A 20,310-nucleotide genomic window follows, 5' to 3' on the forward strand; every position below is an offset into this window, starting at 1 on the left:
GGAAGTCTGACCACAACCTGGTTCTTCTACAGCCGAAGTACATCCCCCTGGTTCAAAGGCAGCCTGCAACAACTAGCTCCATCAGGAGGTGAGGTGAACCCCTGAAATGGAAGATGCCCTCAGAGACTGCTATGACATCACGGACTGGGATGTGCTGCTTAGCCCACACTGTGAGGACATAGACAGGCTGACACACTGTCTGACAGATTACCTCAACTTCTGTGCAGACATGGTCTCCCCCACTAAGACTGTATGGTGTTACCCTAATAACAAGCCATGGGTAACACGGGAAGTCAAAGCTGTCCTCAACAGGAAGAAGGCCGCCTTCAGGAGCAGGGATAGGGAGGTGATGAAAGCAGCACAGCAGGAGGTGAAACACTGCATGAGGGAAGCTAAGGACAGCTACAGGAGAAAGGTGGAGCAGAAGCTGAAGGAGAACAGCATAAGGGAGGTCTGGGAAGGTGTGAAAACCATCACAGGCCACAATACAAAGACCAGAGTCGTTGAGGGGACAGTGGAGAGGGCGAACGAGTTGAATGACTTCATCAATCGGTTCAACCAGCCCACGTCCCCCCCACCCTCTCCCTCACTGCAGCCATCTCTCCTTCTTCCCTCAACACACCTCCCCCCAGTCATCACAGCAGCCCCCTCCTCCCCCTCCTCCCCCACCTCAACACAGACTCCTCTATGCATTACTGCAGACCAGGTTAGAGGTCAACTGAGGAAGATTCACCCCAGGAAAGCAGCAGGCCCGGACAAGGTGTGTCCACAACTACTGAAGACCTGCGCTGCTGAACTGCGTGAACCACTCCAATGCATCTTCAACCTCAGACTGCAGCTGGGGAGAGTGCCAACCCTCTGGAAGACATCATGTATTGTTCCAGTTCCCAAAAAGAATCGGCCCAGCGAGCTGAACGACTTCCGACCGGTGGTGCTCACGTCACATCTGATGAAGACGTTGGAGTGGCTCTTCCTCAGCATCCTCAGACCCCAGGTACAACATGCCCAGGACTGTCTGCAGTTTGCGTACCGGGCAGGTGTCGGTGTGGAAGACGCCATCCTCTACCTGCTACACCGAGCCCACTCGCATCTGGATAAGGGAAATGGCACAGTGAGGATCCTCTTCTTGGACTTCTCGAGTGCCTTCAACACCATCCAGCCCCTACTGCTTCAGGACAAACTGAACAGAATGCGAGTGGACCCCTGCCTGGTCACCTGGATCTCCAGCTACCTCACTGACAGACCGCAGTATGTCAGGCTGAAGGACATCATGTCTGACACTGTAATTAGCAGCACTGGAGCACCCCAGGGCACGGTGCTGGCCCCTCTTCTCTTCACCCTGTACACCGCGGACTTCTGCTGCAACTTGGAACTGTGTCACATTCAGAAGTTTGCTGATGACAGCCATCGTTGGGTGTATCAGTGATGACAGAGAGGAGGAGTATAGGAGCCTGGTGAGGGACTTTGCTGTGTGGTGCAACAGGAACCATCTGCAGCTCAACACCTCGAAGACCAAGGAGCTGGTCATTGACTTTGGGAGGTCCAGACCAAGGTCACGACCAGTTCTGATCGAGGGAGTCGAGGTGGAGGCTGTGGATTCCTACAAGTACCTCGGGCTGTGGCTGGACAGCAAGCTGGACTGGACTTGCAACACCAATCACTTATACAGGAAGGGACAGAGCAGGCTATACTTCCTTAGGAGGCTGCGGTCCTTTAACATCTGCAGGAAACTCCTGTGGATGTTCTATCAGTCTGTGGTTGCCAGTGTCCTGTTTTACACCGTGGTGTGCTGGGGGGGCAGCACATCCAAGAAGGACACATCCAGGCTGGACAAACTGATCAGGCGGGCCGGCTCTGTGGTCGGCATGAAGCTGGACTCTCTGGTGACGGTGGCAGAGAAGAGGTCTATGGACAAACTATTGAACAACATGGACGATGCCAGTTACCCTCTGCACACCGTCATCAGCAACCAGAGGAGCCTGTTCAGTGACAGAATGCTCCTTCCCAAGTGCAGGACGAACAGACTCAAAAACTCCTTTGTCCCTCACACCATCAGACTGTACAACTCCTCTCTGGGGGGGAGGAGGGGTAACAGGAGGACAGAGGACAGGAAGGAGCAGTAGCCTAGCCTAGCCTAACAATAAGCAATACCAGACAATGTGCAATATAAAGTGCAATATAAAGTGCAATATCTTTCCTGCTTCCCCCCCACACACTTACCCTAACCCCACTTCTCCCCCCTTTCCCCCTCCCCCTTCCTCTCTTCCCCCTATCTTATTCTTTTATATTTGTATATGTAAACACTTAATTTATTTTAATTTATCTAGACGTTTGTCTCTATTTCTTTTCTCTGTTTATCTGTAATGATGCTGCTGGAATCTTAATTTCCCTGACGAAACCCTCCCAAAGGGATCAATAAAGTTTTATCTAATCTAATCTAATTTCTAATCTCAACTTTGCGCTTTTTCGTCCAGGCCATTTTGTTCTTGGTTTAGGACAGTTAATGATTATCTGTTAAAGTAGTAACAGGCACAGATGGCAGGTGGCTTTAACTGACTAATCAAGAACTGGAGAGATCACGCAAATCTTCTGATGTCTACACATGTGTGGCAGCAGGGGTGTAGTCAAGCGTTGGCTGTGAACAGCGAGGGGTCAGGTTGAACCAGCAGGTAACATGTGACGAGTAACACCTGTGTCTAATTACTAATTACACGCGTACCATGTGTGTGTGTGTGTTCCAAAGTGGTCAAATTAAAATCACTGAAAAGTGAAAAACAGCCAGAAATAAAAACCGCATCTGTATTGTGAAGTCTGTCTCTGAGTTACAACGTTCTTTATGGCGTAAGTTGGAGGTTAAGTGTATGGTGTGGGATGAGGTCAAAATAGAGCAGCACTATTTTGTGAGGGGGTTCCCTTCCATCTCCTCTTTAGGAGGTTAAATACATGCTCAATTGGGTTAAAGTCTGGGGATGGACTTGACCAATCTAAAACCTTCCACTTCTTTCCCCTGAAGAAGTCTTTTGTTGTGTTGGCAGTGTGTTTTGGGTCATTGTCTTGCTGCATTATGAAGTTCCTCACATTTCGATTGGACTTTTTCTCTGAAGACTTCACACTTGAATTCATTCTGCTGCTATGATCAGTAAAGATTAATGAGCGAGTTCCAGAAGCAGCCATGCAAGCCCAAGCCATGGCACTACCTCCACCATGCTTGACCAATGAGCTTGTATGTTTTAGATTATGAACAGATCCTTTCTTTCCCCACACTTTGACCATTCCAGCACTTTGGTAAAGGTTAATCTTGGTTCCAGAACTTTTCTGGTTCACCTCTGTATTTATTTGAGAATTCCAGTCTGACCTTCTAATTCATAGGCAGATGAGTGGACTGCATCTTGTGGTATGGCTTCTATATTTCTGCTTTTGAAGGCTTCTTCAAACAATGGATTGTTATACCTTCACCCTGGCCCTGTGGAGGTTATTGGTGATGTCACTGACTATTGTTTTAGGGTTTTTCTCACAATGTTTCTGTCAACAACTGCTGCTGTTTTTATTGGCTGATGTGTTCCATACCTGGCGGTTTGTACAGCAGTAGTTTCTTTTTCAAGACATTCCAAATTGTTGTACTGGCTATGCCCAATGCTTGTGCAATGGCCCTGATGCATTTTTCCTCTTTTCTCAGCTTCAAATTGGTTTACTTTTCTCCCACAGACAGCTCTCATGTCTTCATATTGGTTTTTCTTTTTTAACAATAAATAAAGTCACAGGCAAAACCCAGAGCTCAAACCAAGAACAAACATTCAGAGCTATTAATTGTTTACACAGTCACTCCAACAGGGAATCCCTAGGCAACAAGAAACACTTATCAGTCATGTTTCAATATTTTTGGTAATTTGAAAAATGGGTGGGTTCAAACAAATGGGCCATGTTCTAAGTTGTTTAACATATATGAAGGGAAAAATCAGGAAATTAAATCTGAACTTCTTATCTATTGTTTCATGTTCTTTTTATCTCAAATCAAATAGTAAAAAACAAAAGAATTGGTCTCGCTGATCCAATACTTTCAGACTATTTTCTTGTCCTGAATACATATGCTTGACTAACTGGAACAGGTTCTCCTCAGTAATTTGTTTTTATTTGGCTCCATCCATGTTGCCTGTGATGGCAACAAGATTTTTTGTTCCTCCTGCTGAAAACCCCAGAGCATGATACTACCATCAACATGCTTATTTACAGTCATGGTGTTACCTGGCTGTTGGGCTATATTTGGACTATATACCCAAACTGGAGAGTTGAAGACTGGAAAAAGACCAGACCAGATCTTCAACTGTCCAGTTTCGGTGAGTCTGTACCCATGATAGTCTCGGATTCCTGTTCTTGGCTGACAGGAGTGGAACCTGATGTGGCCTTCTGTTGTTGTAGCCCATCCAACACAAGGTTTATTGTTTAGTGTGTTATGAAATGCTTTTCTGCTCACCATGATTGTAAAGAGTGAATATATGAGTTGTTATATCTTTCCTAGTAGCATGAACCAATCTGGCCTTTTTCTTCTGACCTCTCTTCAACAAGGCATTTCCACCCACAGAACTGTCAATCACTCAGTGTATTTCTTCAACTCTAGATATTGTTGAGTGTTAAATTCCCAGGAGATCAGCAGTTTAAGAAATACTCAGACCAGCCCTTCTGGCACCATATTTTTCCCCCATTCTGGTGTTTAATGTGAACATTAACTGAAGCTCTTGACTTGTGTCTGCATGATCTGTACGCATTATTTATATATATATATATATATATATATATATATATATATATATATATATATATATATATATATATACACAATGTCTTGCAAAAGTATTCATCCCCCTTGGTGTTTCTCCTGTTTTGTCGCATTACAAGCTGGAATTAAAATGGATTTTTAGGGCATTAGCACCATTTGATTTACACAACATGCCTGCCACTTTAATGGTGCAAATTGTTGTTTTATTGTGACACAAACAATAATTAAGATGAAAAAACAGAAATCTGGAGTATACATAAGTATTCAGCCCCACAAAGTCAATACTTTGTAGAACCACCTTTTGCTGCAATTACAGCTGCAAGTCTCTTGGGGTATGTCTCTATTAGCTTAGCACATCTAGCAACTGGGATTTTTGCCCATTCCTCAAGGCAAAACTGTCTAACTCCTTCAAGTTAGATGGGTTGTGTTGGTGTATAGCAATGTTCAAGTTATGCCATAGTTGGATTGAGGTCTGGGTTTTGATGAGGCAATTCCAAGACATTCCAAGAATGTTTCCCTTTAAACCACTCCAGTGTAGCTTTAGCAGCATGTTTAGGGTCATTGTCCTGCTGGAACGAGAATCTTCAGCCCAGTCTCAAACCTTGGGCCTGCTCAAACAGGTTTTTCTCCATGTATTTAGTGCCATTCATCTTTCCTTCAGTCCTGACCAGCTTTCCTGTCCCTGCAGATGAAAACCATCCCCACAGCATGATGCTGCCACCACCATGCTTCACTGTAGGAATGGTTTTCTCAGGGTGTTGTGTTTGCGCCACACATGGCATTTCCCATGATGGCCAAAAAGATCAATTTTAGTCTCATTTGAGCAGAGAATCTTCTTCCATGTATTTGGGGAGTCTGCCACATGCTGTTGGGCAAACGCCAAACGTGTTTTCTTAAGCAAGGACTTTTTTTCTGGCCACACTTCAATAAAGCCCCGCTCTGTGGAATGTACGGCTTAAAGTGGTCCTATGGACAGATACTCCCATCTCTGCTGTGGATCTTTGCAGCTTCTTCAGTGTTATCTTTGGTGTCTTTGTTGCATCTCTGATTAATGCCTTCCTTGCCTGGTCTGTGAGTTTTGGTGGGCGGCCTTCTCTTGTCAGGTTTGTAGTGGTGCCATATTCTTTCCATTTTGCGATAATGGATTTAATGGTGCTCCCTGGGATATTCAAAGTTTGGGATATTTTTTATAACCCAACCCTGATCCATACTTCTTCACAATTTTGTCTCTGACCTGTTTGAAATGCTCCTTGGTTTTCATTTTGCTTGCTTAGTAGTGTTGCAGAGTCAGGGTCCTTCCAGAACAGATTGATTTATAAAGACATCATGTGACAGATCATGTGACACTTTGATTGCACATAGGTGGATCTTAATCAACTAATTATGTGACTTATGAACTGAACTGGTTGGACCAGCTCTTATCTAGGGGTTTCATATGAAAGGGGGTGAATACCTATGCACACTCCAGATTTATATTTTTTCACCTTAATTATTGTTTGTGTCACAATAAAACAACAATTTGCACCTTTAAAGTGGTAGGCATGTTGTGTAAATCAAATGGTGCTAACCCCCCAAAAATCTATTTTAATTCCAGCATGTAATGCGACAAAACAGGACAAACACCAAGGGGGATGAATACTTTTGCAAGACACTATATATATATATATATATATATATATATATATATATATATATATATATATATATATATAAAATTGACCTTTGTTGTAAAAATAATAATACAACCCCGATTCCAAAAAAGTTGGGACAAAGTACACATTGTAAATAAAAATGGAATGCAATAATTTATAAATCTCAAAAACTGATATTGTATTCACAATAGAACATAGACAACATATCAAATGTCGAAAGTGAGACATTTTGAAATTTCATGCCAAATATTGGCTCATTTGAAATTTCATGACAGCAACACATCTCAAAAAAGTTGGGACACGGGCAATAAGAGGCTGGAAAAATTAAAGGTACAAAAAAAGAACAGGAGGACCAAATTGCAACTCATTAGGTCAATTGGCAATAGGTCATTAACATGACTGGGTATAAAAAGAGCATCTTGGAGTGGCAGCGGCTCTCAGAAGTAAAGATGGGAAGAGGATCACCAATCCCCCTAATTCTGCGCCGACAAATAGTGGAGCAATATCAGAAAGGAGTTCGACAGTGTAAAATTGGATGTTCTGTGTACTGTCTGGATGTTCCAATAAGTGCATAAACAAGCTCCAGTTAGTTCAAAATGCAGCAGCAAGAGTCCTTACTAGAACTAGAAAATATGACCACATCACGCCTGTCTTATCCACACTGCATTGGCTCCCAATCAAATTTCGTATTGATTATAAAATACTACTATTGACCTTTAAAGCACTAAATGGTCTCGCACCACAGTACCTGAGTGAACTTCTGCTCCTCTATGACCTGCCACACCTACTTAGATCAAAAGGTGCAGGCTATCTGCTGGTACCTCGTATAGTGAAGGCTACATCAGGGGGCAGACCCTTTTCTTACAAAGCTCCACAGTTATGGAACAGCCTTCCAAGTAATGTTCGGGAATCAGACACAGTCTCAGCATTTAAAGGGGAACAGAGGGCAATATACAGAGTAAATATAACAATAAAACACACATTAACGAACCTTATTCAAGACTTACAAAAGTTTTTTGTTCTAAGGTTGGAAAATTACAGTGTTTTGAAAGTAGCTCGAGCAAACTATTTCCGCAGTTTGAACAGCCTGCCATGATATTAATTTTATCCAATCAGAATGCACGTTCATTTTCTCTGCTCATGACGTATGTATGTGCCCAGTTGTGTTGGCTCATTGAGGTTGGGAATAGCACGTGTGAATCGGAAAGTAGGATGAATTGTAAGTGATCAGCTACACAATGCCACAGTGTGTTGCTTTCGGGTGTAATAACAGGACCGATGGAAAGCATAACGATCCTCCAGACGTGTCTTTTCACTCGTTTCCGCTGAAAAACACCAAGCGAGTTCGAGCTTTCTTCTCTTCTTTCGTCATCACCGGAGTCGAGAGTACCTCTCCTAGGTTCAAACTGGTACCCTTCTAAGCCATAGCCTGCTTGCAGTGTGTCTTGTGGAATCTCTTCGTATGATTCGACAGAGCTGTCGCTTTCACTTGATGCGCCCGACGCCATGATTACACGCTTCTCTCCAAGTGCAGTGGGTAGGGCTGACGTCACGGTCTTTTAAAAATGGCGACTCTTGTGCCGTTTAGTGTACTGACTATTATATTTACAATTACCAAGATATTTTGTTGTTTTCTAGTATATAAATTTGATAGAATACTTAAGAATACGTTACTTTGTCACATCAGCAACTGTATATATTATATTTGGTACCCCTTTAAGTTTAGGCTGAAAACATATCTGTTTAGTCAAGCCTTTTGTTAATGGTGTTTATGAGGTAAAGGTGTAGATCTAGAGGGTCCTCAGACATAGAGTGTTTTGGTAAACTGGGATGTATGGATGCTGTCAGTCCCCACTCGCTTGCTCACTCGAGTTTGTTGACGGTGTAGTGGCTGGCTGCTTTATGTCCCGGGGCTCCCTCATGCCTGTGTTACCTTCTGGCTCTCCCCTTTTAGTTATGCTGTCATAGTTAGTTGCCGGAGTCCCTGCTTATACTCAGTGCAATATGTATACTGTTCCTACTTATTCAGGTGACATTGGGCATACCTAACAACCTGCGTTTTTCTTTCCCTCCCCCGCCCCCCAAATCTGTCCCTCTGAGTTACATGGAGTCAACAGGAAATCTTTTGGTGGAGAGGGTGGAGACCTCGACTGGCTATCGTAGCCTGCAGGGAATTGGCCGTCAGACATGCTGTCGCATGTCCCAGACCTGGTGAAATGTAACTGAATTGTCTTGGCCAGCCCTAAGGGTCCCATCTGCATCTCATCATTGCTGAGGAGTGTGCTCCCATCACCCAATCAAGCATCCAGCCAGTGCAGGTCATGATATTTTTTTACCATATTAACATGCCATTGTTGTGTATTATGCCTGATGTCAAGACTCTCGTCTCTGCGAGCCTGCCACACAGATTTAATACTTGTGTCATTTTTAGGGCATACCTAACAACCTGTGTTTTCTCTCTCTCTCCCCCCCATCTGTCCCTCTGAGTTACATGTTGGTCCTGGGATTGAGATGCTCGCTTCTTCTGCCCCTCGGACCTGCTTGATCCATCCTGGTGCCCTGTGTCTGGTCGGAGTTTTATTGCATCGCTCCTGTGAAGGACGGCCCCATGAGGACAGTTGAGGGTTATACCTGGAGGATGCTCTGGACTCTTACAGTAATGCTTTTATGGCTGAGGACTACAGTTGACTTGCTAACTTTAGGACTGCAGTTTTCATGAACAGTTTTGCACTCAAGTTTCCATCAATGAAGAGTTATAACATCAACGAAACTGTCTTCATGTTAAAACTGTTAATGTTATAGTCATGCTGTCTGTTGTTGCCCAAATGAGGATGGGTTCCCTTTTGAGTCTGGTTCCTCTCGAGGTTTCTTCCTCATGTCGTCTGAGGGAGTTTTTCCTTGCCACCGTCGCCACAGGCTTGCTCATTGGGGATAGATTAGGGACAAAATTAGCTCATGTTTTAAGTCGTTCAAATTCTGTAAAGCTGCTTTGCGACAATGTTTATTGTTAAAAGCGCTATACAAATAAACTTGACTTGACTTGACTTGACTTGACTTAAAATTGCAAAGAGTTTGAACATATCATCATCTACAGTGCATAATATCATCAAAAGATTCAGACAATCTGGAAGAATCTCCGTGCATAAGGGTCAAGGCCGGAAAACCATACTGGGTGCCCGTGATCTTCGGGCCCTTAGATGGCACTGCATCACATACAGGCATGCTTCTGTATTGGAAATCACAAAATGGGCTCAGGAATATTTCCAGAGAACATTATCTGTGAACACAATTCACCGTGCCATCCGCCATTGCCAGCTAAAACTCTATAGTTCAAGGAAGAAGCCGTATCTAAACATGATCCAGAAATGCAGGCGTCTTCTCTGGGCCAAGGCTCATATAAATGGACTGTGGCAAAGTGGAAAACTGTTCTGTGGTCAGATGAATTAAAATTTGAAGTTCTTTATGGAAATCAGGGACGCTGTGTCATTTGGACTAAAGAGGAGAAGGACGACCCAAGTTGTTATCAGCGCTCAGTTCAGAAGCCTGCATCTCTGATGGTATGGGGTTGCATTAGTGCGTGTGGCATGGGCAGCTTACACATCTGGAAAGACACCATCAATGCTGAAAGGTATATTCAGGTTCTAGAGCAACATATGCTCCCATCCAGACGACGTCTCTTTCAGGGAAGACCTTGCATTTTCCAACATGACAATGCCAAACCATAGACTGCATCAATTACAGCATCATGGCTGCGTAGAAGAAGGGTCCGGGTACTGAACTGGCCAGTCTGCAGTCCAGATCATTCACCCATAGAAAACATTTGGCGCATTATAAAACGAAAGATACGACAAAAAAGACCTAAGACAGTTGAGCAACTAGAATCTTACATTAGACAAGAATGGGTTAGCATTCCTATCCCTAAACTTGAGCAACTTGTATCCTCAGTCCCCAGACGTTTACAGACTGTTGTAAAGCGAAAAGGGGATGTCTCACAGTGGTAAGCATGGCCTTGTACCAATTTTTTTGAGATGTGTTGTTGTCATGAAATTTAAAATCACCTAATTTTTCTCTTTAAATGATACATTTTCTCAGTTTAAACATTTGATATGTCATCTATGTTCTATTCTGAATAAAATATGGAAATTTGAAACTTCCACATCATTGCATTCCGTTTTTATTTACAATTTGTACTTTGTCCCAACTTTTTTGGAATCAGGTTTATAATAATAATAATAATAATAATAATAATAATAAAATAATAATAATAATCACTCAGAAAGAAACTGCTTAAAAATACTCTTAGGTTAATAAACATTTTGGAAGAAAATAGAAGTATTTGTGATTTGATCCGCTGTGTACAGACAAAACAAGCACCCATGTTTATGCAGCTTATGTTTGTGTATAAGATAGGCAGAAAGGCCAGCTTCCAGGTACTGACACAGAAAAAAAAAAGGATGGTTATGTATTTTAACCCACTGAGCACAATCCGGTATCTCCAAGATGAGGATGGGTTTCCTTTTTAGTCTGGTTCCTCTCAAGGTTTCTTCCTCTTTTCACCTCAGGGAGTTTTTCCTTGCACTGTCACCTCTGGCTTGCTGATTTGGGATGAAAACATTAACTTTACTTTCAACTTAACTTTATGAAAACTTGTTTTTCATTTGTTATTTTTAGAAAATTATGTAAAAATATTTAGATGTATGTGCCATTATCAAAATAATGATTGTGCTCACCAATATAATAATAATAATAATAATACAACTCTGATTCCAAAAAAGCTGGGATGCTGTGTAAACTGTAAATAAAAACAGAATGCAAAAATTTGCAAATCATGGAAACCCTGTATTTAATTGAAAATAGTACAAAGACAACATATCAAATGTTGAAACTGAGAAATTTTATTGTTTTGCCTCGGTGCCTGTGAATTGGGGGGCCTTCCCCACTTAGCATTTCCTCAACTGCTTTCCAACACAAACCCTTAACCCCAAGATATTTTTCTGCTGACTTCACTATTATTTTGATTTTTTTCAGTTTTCTTGTCTGTTTGTGCTGAGCAGTTTATCACCTCCACCATGAATAATACAAACCACACATATGAAAGAATACATAAATACATAAATAATTTTAATTTTTTTCATTTTCTTTATTACAAACAATAATTATTTAACCACATTTGTAACGGTTGGTGTAAAATATAATAGCCTATTAACTAAATTATTCCCTTTATTAAAAATGAAAAAGGTTTATAACAAATAGGCCTTTTTATTAATACAACACCAATTCCAAAAAAGTTAGAATGCTGTGTAAACTGTAAATAAAAACAGAATGCAATAATTTGCAAATCATGGAAACTCTATATTTCATTGAAAACAGAACAAAGATGACATCTCAAATATTGAAACTGAGAAATTTTATTGTTATTTGAAAAATATCTGCTCATTATGAATTTGATGTCAGCAACATGTTTCAAAAAGCTGGGACAGGGGCATATTTACCACTGTGTTGCATCACCTCTACTTTTAACAATACTCTGTAAACATTTAGGAACTGAGGAGACCAATTGTTGTAGTTTTGAAAGAGAAATGTTGTCCCATTCTTGTCTGATATACAATTTCAGTTGCTCAAGAGTTCGGGGTCTCCTTTGTTATACAACCCCAATTCCAAAAAGTTTGGGACGCTGTGTAAACTGTAGATAAAGTCAGAATGCGATAATTTGCAAAACATGGAAACCCTATTTTTCATTGAACATAGTACAAAGACAACATTTCACATGTTGAAACTGAGAAATTTCATTGTTTTTTGAAATATATATGCTCATTTTGAATTTGATGTCAGCAACACATTTCAAAAAAGTTGGGACAGGAGAATATTTACCACTGTGTTGCATCACATCTACTGTTATCAATACTCTGTAAACGTTTGGGAACTAAGGAGACCAATTATTGTAGTTTTGAAAGAGAAATGTTGTCCCATTCTTGTCTGATATACAATTTCAGTTGCTCAACAGTTCGGGGTCTCCTTTGTTATATTTTGCGCTTCATAATGCACCAAATGTTTTAAATGGGAGACAGGTCTGGACTGCAGGCAGGCCAGTTTAGCACCTGGACTCTTGTACTACAGAGCCATACAGTTTTAATATGTGCAGAAAGCGGTTTGGCATTGTCTTGCTAAAAGAAAGAAGGCTTTCCCTGAAAAAGATTTTGTCTAGATAGCAGCATATTGCTCTGAAAAGTGTATATATCATTCAGCATTTATGATGCCTTCCCAGCACGGGCGATTGCTCTAAGACAACGAGGGAGGCTCAGCCTCCTCTAAAAATGACGAACATCGTGTAGGATGAATTGTGCTAGGCTTATGTTATAGCCGACCTTATAATATTGCTATTTCAGATCCAGAATCATAGAAATATATGTGCTCAACCCACTACAGTGCGAAATCATTCCCTTATAACTTTCCCCAGTTAGCCTAATGTGTGTGTGAGTTTTTCCCCCTCGTGACAGTGCGATGCAGCCCAGCCTCAGTGGATTGGGAGCTATGTGCTTGTCAATCTCAAAATGCAAGACGATTATTGGACAAATACTGCGAAAACGCCCGCCCACGGAGTCTCACGGACTCCCAGCCTCAATGGACTTCAACGGCATTTGGGAGCTATGTACTTTTCAATCTCAAAATGCAAGACGGTTATTGGACAAATACTGTGAAAATGCCCGCCTACGGACTCCCAGCCTCACATGGGAGGGACATGGCAGTTTCCGCGAGGAGACTGGTGATTGGTGAAAGCGGCCAGATATTTTCATTGATTGACAGCTCGTTTCAACTATAGACAGGCAGCGGTACAGTGTTGTCAGATTCCCACCCAATTGGGCGGTTTTAAGTGCATTTTGGCGGGTTTTGAACATATTTTGGGCTGGATAACGTCGGCAGTATCTGGCAACATCAGTTCAGTCCCATGCGGATTCGCAAGTGCTGTGGTGTATTGTAAGAGGTCAGCTTACATTTCGATTTCATTCATTATATACGGTTTCGACCAGCTTTTTTAGTTTGTACTGTATATATTTTCATTGTAAATAAAGTGTAAATATAGTGTTGTCAAGTTTGCTATCTTAGTTCCAGAAATTTCGTTTATTTGAGTGACTGAACTTGAACTTGAGGGGGCTAGTCAGCTAGCAAGAAAGCTGCGCACGGATGCCAAGCATTGCTGATTTAATTTTGGTGAAGCCATTTGCCAGTCTTCCTTTCAAGGAAAAAATTAAAATTAAAGAGCAGGGTAGACCAACGCCTCAAATTGACTTGGTGAAAAAGGTAGGGAATAATACTCGTTCCTTTCAGCTCTCCTGGTACGAGAAAGTGAATTGGCTAACAGCAAGTGACCCACATCAACAACAGTAAATAGGCTACTTTAGTAATATGTCATGGATGGACCAAAAATATAGAATCTATTTAAAATGTTTATGCTGAGTATATTATATTGGAATATATATTTTTCTGGATATGAATTAAACACAGCTACAATTTGGAAAACGTTTTTAAACAAAAACACAGCCGAGAACATTTCATACTACAGACCTGGATTAAAAGTGAAGGGTTATCAAAATTGTCAATAAAACATTTCTCAGTCAAAATAAGTAAAATATAGGGAAAGTGTCATTGAATGAAAAGTGTGGCACCCAGCTCTACTGCTGAGGTTCCTGACAAAGAGCTGCTTTCAATAATGATCAATTTTTAAACAACATGCCACAATTTTAAAATATAAAATGTTAAAATATACCCCTACCCCCCCCCAACACCACCATCATGTATATTGGACAGTAGGCTAATGGGCCAAAAGAACCTGTTATTTCACAGTTTGTGACGCTGCCAACAATCAGCCAGATCAGAGGCAAGAGTATGGGCAAAATTGATGTTTTTTCTTTTAAAATCTGGAAATATCGTAACTGACCAGCCTCCCCTGTTTGAAAGACTACCAGCCGCCACTGCTTCCCAGATATACAAACTACCCATGTCATGTGCACTAATGCACTATCAAACCATTACAGATGCTGGCTTTTGAACTGTGCACTGATAACAAGCCGGATAGTCTCTTTCCTCTTTAGCTTGGAGGACATAGTGTTCATCCATCCGTCCATTATCTGTAGCCGCTTATCCTGTTCTACAGGGTTGCAGGCGAGCTGGAGCATATCCCAGCTAACTATTGGTGACAGGCCAGGTTATCACAGGGCTGACACAGAGACAAACAACCATTCACACTCACATTCACACCTACGGTCAATTTAGAGCCACCAGTTAACCTAACCTGCATGTCTTGGATTGTGGGGGAAACCGGAGCACCCGGAGGAAACCCACGCAGACACAGGGAGAACATGCAAACTCCACACAGAAAGGCCCTCGCCGGCCGCTGGACTCGAACCCAGGACCTTCTTGCTGTGAGGCGACAGTGCTAACCACTACACCACTGTGCCGCCGACATAGTGTTTATGATTTCTAAAAAGAATTTCTACTTTTGATTTATCAGACCTTCGGACAATTTTCCACTTCGCCTCAGTCCATCGTAAAACCGTTCAGGCCCAGAGAAGGAGGTGGTGTTTCTGGATATTGTTTACATATGTTTTTCACTTGCATTTTTGGATGCAGTAATGAACTTTTTTCACAGATAATGGTTTTCTGAAGTGTTCCTGAGCCCATACAGTGATTTCCACTACAGACACGTGTATTTTTAATGTATTGTCACCTGTGTTTAATGTAGTGTCACCTGAGGGCCTGAAGATCACAGGCATCCAATGTCAGTTTTCAGCCTTGTCTCTTGCATACAGAGATTTCTTCAGATTCTCTGAATCTTTTAATGATATTATGTAGGTGTGACAAATATACTTTAGGATAAGGTGATTGAAAATGTTTATAGGTTATATATTTGGCCTTTCTGATCTCATGTTTCCTTTTTTTTAAGATGGCATGTTAATATTTTAAAGGATTTTCACAACAAATCGTAAAACATATGTCTTATGCTAATGTTGATACGTTTTTATAAAATGTGTATAGTTTTACTATTTAACAGTATTACTTTATTTAAAAAAATCTAATTAAGCCTCAACACAAACATCATTAATGTCCAAACTGGTTCTTTTCAGTAAGTAATTACATTTTCATAATTTTACATTTCATTCCATTACATCAATTTTAATTAATTCATCTTCAAGTAACCACTTTATTTTGGTTAGGTCTGTGATGGTCAAGTACCACTTGAATTTTACACTGTGACATTACACATATTATTAGACATATAGGGCACTTTTTCCATGGAATAAAAACATGTTTTCTCTTCCCTTCTAGCAGGTGTCATTCATTCATGTGGTTTGATAGCATGCAATATTGTTATTATATTGCTTATCCTATGTGTATTATGCCGCACTACCCAATGGAGAATGAGCATGCAATATTGTGACAATATTGCACGTTGTCAAGACAACATGATGACACACATTGGAGATGTAAAACTTCCATGCTAGCGAGCAACTGTGACAATTTGCAAACAAACATGGCCATCAGGTTTGCTTTGTTAAAAACAGAAGATTTTGAGAGAATTTTGGCTGCCAGGTAACTCCATTGTGTGTAGTTGTCAGTGTTGATTTTAAAAGTAACTAAGTAAATTACATAGGGAAATGAATAAAGTATGAGTGAAAAATACTGTGGCAAGTGTGCATGGAAGACGAGTCTGGAGACAGAAATCTTAATTTCTTGGTCATTAGCCTGTGCTACTAGCTCTCGATAGCACTGAATTGACTGCGCTAGTGTTGACCTTTGTTAACACTACTGCTGAATGATACACCGACGAGAAGGTGACTGAACTGCAGTGCTAATGAATGCTACACCAGCTGGAAAGTGGCTGCACTGCCGCACTAACAGCACTGAGTCGCAAGTAAGCTAGCATTGGTCTTCGAGAATGCTGATATGAAGAGAGTGTGTATGTATAATAATACTGGCTGGCTATTTTTCGTGGTCTGTCAGATATATTCCATTCAGCTAGCATGATATTGAACTCGTCTTCGACTCATTCAATATTATGCCAGCTGAATATATCTGATTGACCACTCAAAGCCAGCCAATATTATTTAAATATTTAATATTATTCATAATAGTATTCAGTGATTTTCCCTAGTTATCATATGCTTCATACAAAATGATACTAAAATACAGTGGTGCTTGAAAGTTTGTGAACCCTTTAGAATTTTCTATATTTTTGCATAAATATGACCTAAAACATCCTCAGATTTTCACACAAGTCCTAAAAGTAGATAAAGAGAACCCAGTTAAACAAATGAGACAAAAATATTATACTTAGTCATTTATTTATTGAGGAAAATGATCCAATAATGCATATCTGTGAGTGGCAAAAGTATGTGAACCTCTAGGATTAGTAGTTAATTTGAAGGTGAAATTAGAGTCAGGTATTTTCAATCAACAGGATGACAATCAGGTGTGAGTGGGCACCCTGTTTATTTAAAGGACAGGGATCTATCAAAGTCTGATCTTCACAACACATGTTTGTGGAAGTGTATCATGGGACGAACAAAGGAGATTTCTCAGGACCTCAGAAAAAATGTTGTTGATGCTCATCAGGCTGAAATGGTTACAAAAGCATCTCTAAAGAGTTTGGACTCCACCAATCCACAGTCAGACAGTTTGTGTACAAATGGAGGAAATTCAAGACCATTGTTACCCTCCCCAGGAGTGGTCGACCAACAAAGATCACTCCAAGAGCAAGGCATGTAATAGTTGGCGAGGTCACAAAGGACCCCAGGGTAACCTCTAAGCAACTGAAGGCCTCTCTCACATTGGCTAATGTTAATGTTCATGAGTCCACCATCAGGAGAACACTGAACAACAATGGTGTGCATGGCAGGGTTGCAAGGAGAAAGCCACTGCTCTCCAAAAAGAACATTGCTGCTCATCTCCAGTTTGCTAAAGATTATGTGGACAAGCCAGAAGGCTATTGGAAAAATGTTTTCCAGATAGATGAGACCAAAAGAGAAATTTTTGGTTTAAATGAGAAGTGTTATGTTTGGAGAAAGAAAAACACTGCAATCCAGCATAAGAACCTTATCCCATCTGTGAAACATGGTGGTGGTAGTATCATGGTTTGGGCCTGTTTTGATGCATCTAGGCCAGGACAACTTGCCATCATTGATGGAACAATGAATTCTGAATGATACCAGCAAATTCTAAAGGAAAATGTCAGGACATCTGTCCATGAACTGAATCTCAAGAGAAGGTGGGTCATGCAGCATGACAACGACCCTAAGCACACAAGTCGTTTTACCAAAGAATGGTTAAAGAAGAAAATAAAGTTAATGTTTTGGAATGGCCAAGTCAAAGTCCTGACCTTAATCCAATCGAAATGTTGTGGAAGGACCTGAAGTGAGCAGTTCATGTGAGGAAACCCACCAACATACCAGAGTTGAAGCTGTTCTGTACAGAGGAATGGGCTAAAATTCCTCCAAGCCGGTGTGCAGGACTGATCAACAGTTACCGGAAATGTTTAGTTGCAGTTATTGCTGCACAAGGGGATCACACCAGATACTGAAAGCAAAGGTACACATACTTTTGCCACTCACAGATATGTAATATTGGATCATTTTCCTCAATAAATAAATGACCAAATATAATATTTTTCTCTCATTTGTTTAACTGCATTCTCTTTATCTACTTTTAGGACTTGTGTGAAAATCTGATGATGTTTTAGGTCATATTATGCAGAAATATAGAAAATTCTAAAGGGCTCACAAACTTTCAAGCACCACTGTATATCACTTCACTGCATCATATTCCATTTAAGCCTCAGCTAAAATACATTTAAATTATTTATTAGTCATTCTTTTTGCTAGAATTATTCTTTTCTATTTTCTGAGCCAGTTATTATGTTAATCAATAGAATAGTTCACAATACATGAAAAAATGAACAGCTTTAGATAATGGCCCTTCAGAGGCTCGGTTACTGATTATGTTAATCAATAGAATAGTTAATAATACATGAAAAAAATGAATAACTTTAGACTGTGGCCATTCAAAAGCTCACATAAATTCTGATTTGGCATGGTCAGAATTTGAGTATGACACCTCTGGCCTAGAGACTGTTCTGCAGGAAAAACCCAAGTTCAGCAGTTTCTGAAATAGATTCTAAACCAGTCCATCTGGCACCAACAACCATGCAAAACTGAAAGTCACTGAGATCATACTTTTCCTTGTTAGATGTGAACATTAAGTCAAGCTCTTGACCTGTATCTGCATGATTTTACGCATTGTGCATTTATTGAACCATATAATTTTACAGATTTACCAATTTTAGACATTTAAAATGTCCACCAAAATATCAAAACAAACAAACAAACAAACAAACAAACAAACAAACAAACAAACCCATTAAATAATTTATCTTCTGTTTCACAAACAACACACCTAAAATTATTACCTAGAGTTGAGAAAGTCCCCATTTTTGGGAGTGCACCTTTAACCATTTAAAATAATCCCTAAATTTAAAAATAACTTTCAATACAGAAACAAAGTAGATAGAGGCATAGTATAAACAATTAAAACAGCAAACAGTACAGACAGATAGATATATCACATCCTATGTTGGGAACACTGGAAACAAATCAGAACAAATCATATTGATGGAATGAAACTGGAGAACCCAAAAGAAATTCACACAAACACAGGAAAAACATCTGAAACTCCACAGAAACAGTAACCCAAATAATGTGTATTTCTTAGCACGAAGAGATTTGAGTCTGGATAAATACTTTAAAAATCAGCTTAAGCATTTCTTATGAACTTAATTCAAGCTGTTCAAGATCTCATCTCATCTCATTATCTCCAGCCGCTTCATCCTGCGCCACAGGGTCGCAGGCAAGCTGGAGCCCATCCCAGCTGACTACGGGCGAAAGGCGGGGCACACCCCGGACAAGTCGCCAGGTCATCACAGGGCCGACACATAGACACAGACAACCATTCACACATTCACACCTACGGTCAATTTAGAGTCACCAGTCAACCCAACCTGCATGTCTTTGGACTGTGGGGGAAACCGGAGCACCCGGAGGAAACCCACGCGGACACGGGGAGAACATGCAAACTCCGCACAGAAAGGCCCTCGCCGGCCACGGGGCTCGAACCCGGACCTTCTTGCTGTGAGGCGACAGTGCTAACCACTACACCACCGTGCCGCCCGCTGTTCAAGATACACAAGATAAATACAGAATAAATACATATTATAGATACACAGTAGCTGGTGAGGGTAGTGCTAGATCAGCTTTTAGACACCTAACCTAGCTATTCAGTTGCCAGCTCATATATTTTGCTAGCTAGATAATAAGAACAGTACAGTCCACAGGTTATTAGTGATCTGGCTCAACTAGTAGGCCAGAAGCTACCTCAGAAAAGTATGATAAAAACGATTGCAAATGGTCAACATCAAGCAAAGTCCTTTTAGTAAAGTCTGTCCACTTGGCAGACATCTTTGCAGAGCCACAATGCCGTTATTTTCAGTCATTCAAGAACTTTTTAATAGGGAGAACTCAAAGACTGTATATATGAGTGGACAACATGATGCCATTCACTCCCATTGTGTGTTTTGGAAGTCATTTTGGAGTTGAAATGGGATCCACCATCCTGTGAAATGTGGAGCCAGAGTCTGTGCTGTAGAGGCCTTGGAGCCAGAGCATGAGCATTAATACATCCAGGTGGATTGTGGGTCCACCTCTCACCCACCCATAATATGGGACATAGGAGCGCACACTGTTACATGAATTACAACTTAAGATTTTCCTTTGGTTGCATCATTTTCACAGGTATATTGATTTTATCATTGTCAGAAAAAGACAAAGAGCTTGAGTC

The sequence above is a fragment of the Neoarius graeffei genome, chromosome 10 (genome assembly GCF_027579695.1).
Source record: "Neoarius graeffei isolate fNeoGra1 chromosome 10, fNeoGra1.pri, whole genome shotgun sequence".
In the NCBI taxonomy this organism is placed as follows: Eukaryota; Metazoa; Chordata; class Actinopteri; order Siluriformes; family Ariidae; genus Neoarius; species Neoarius graeffei.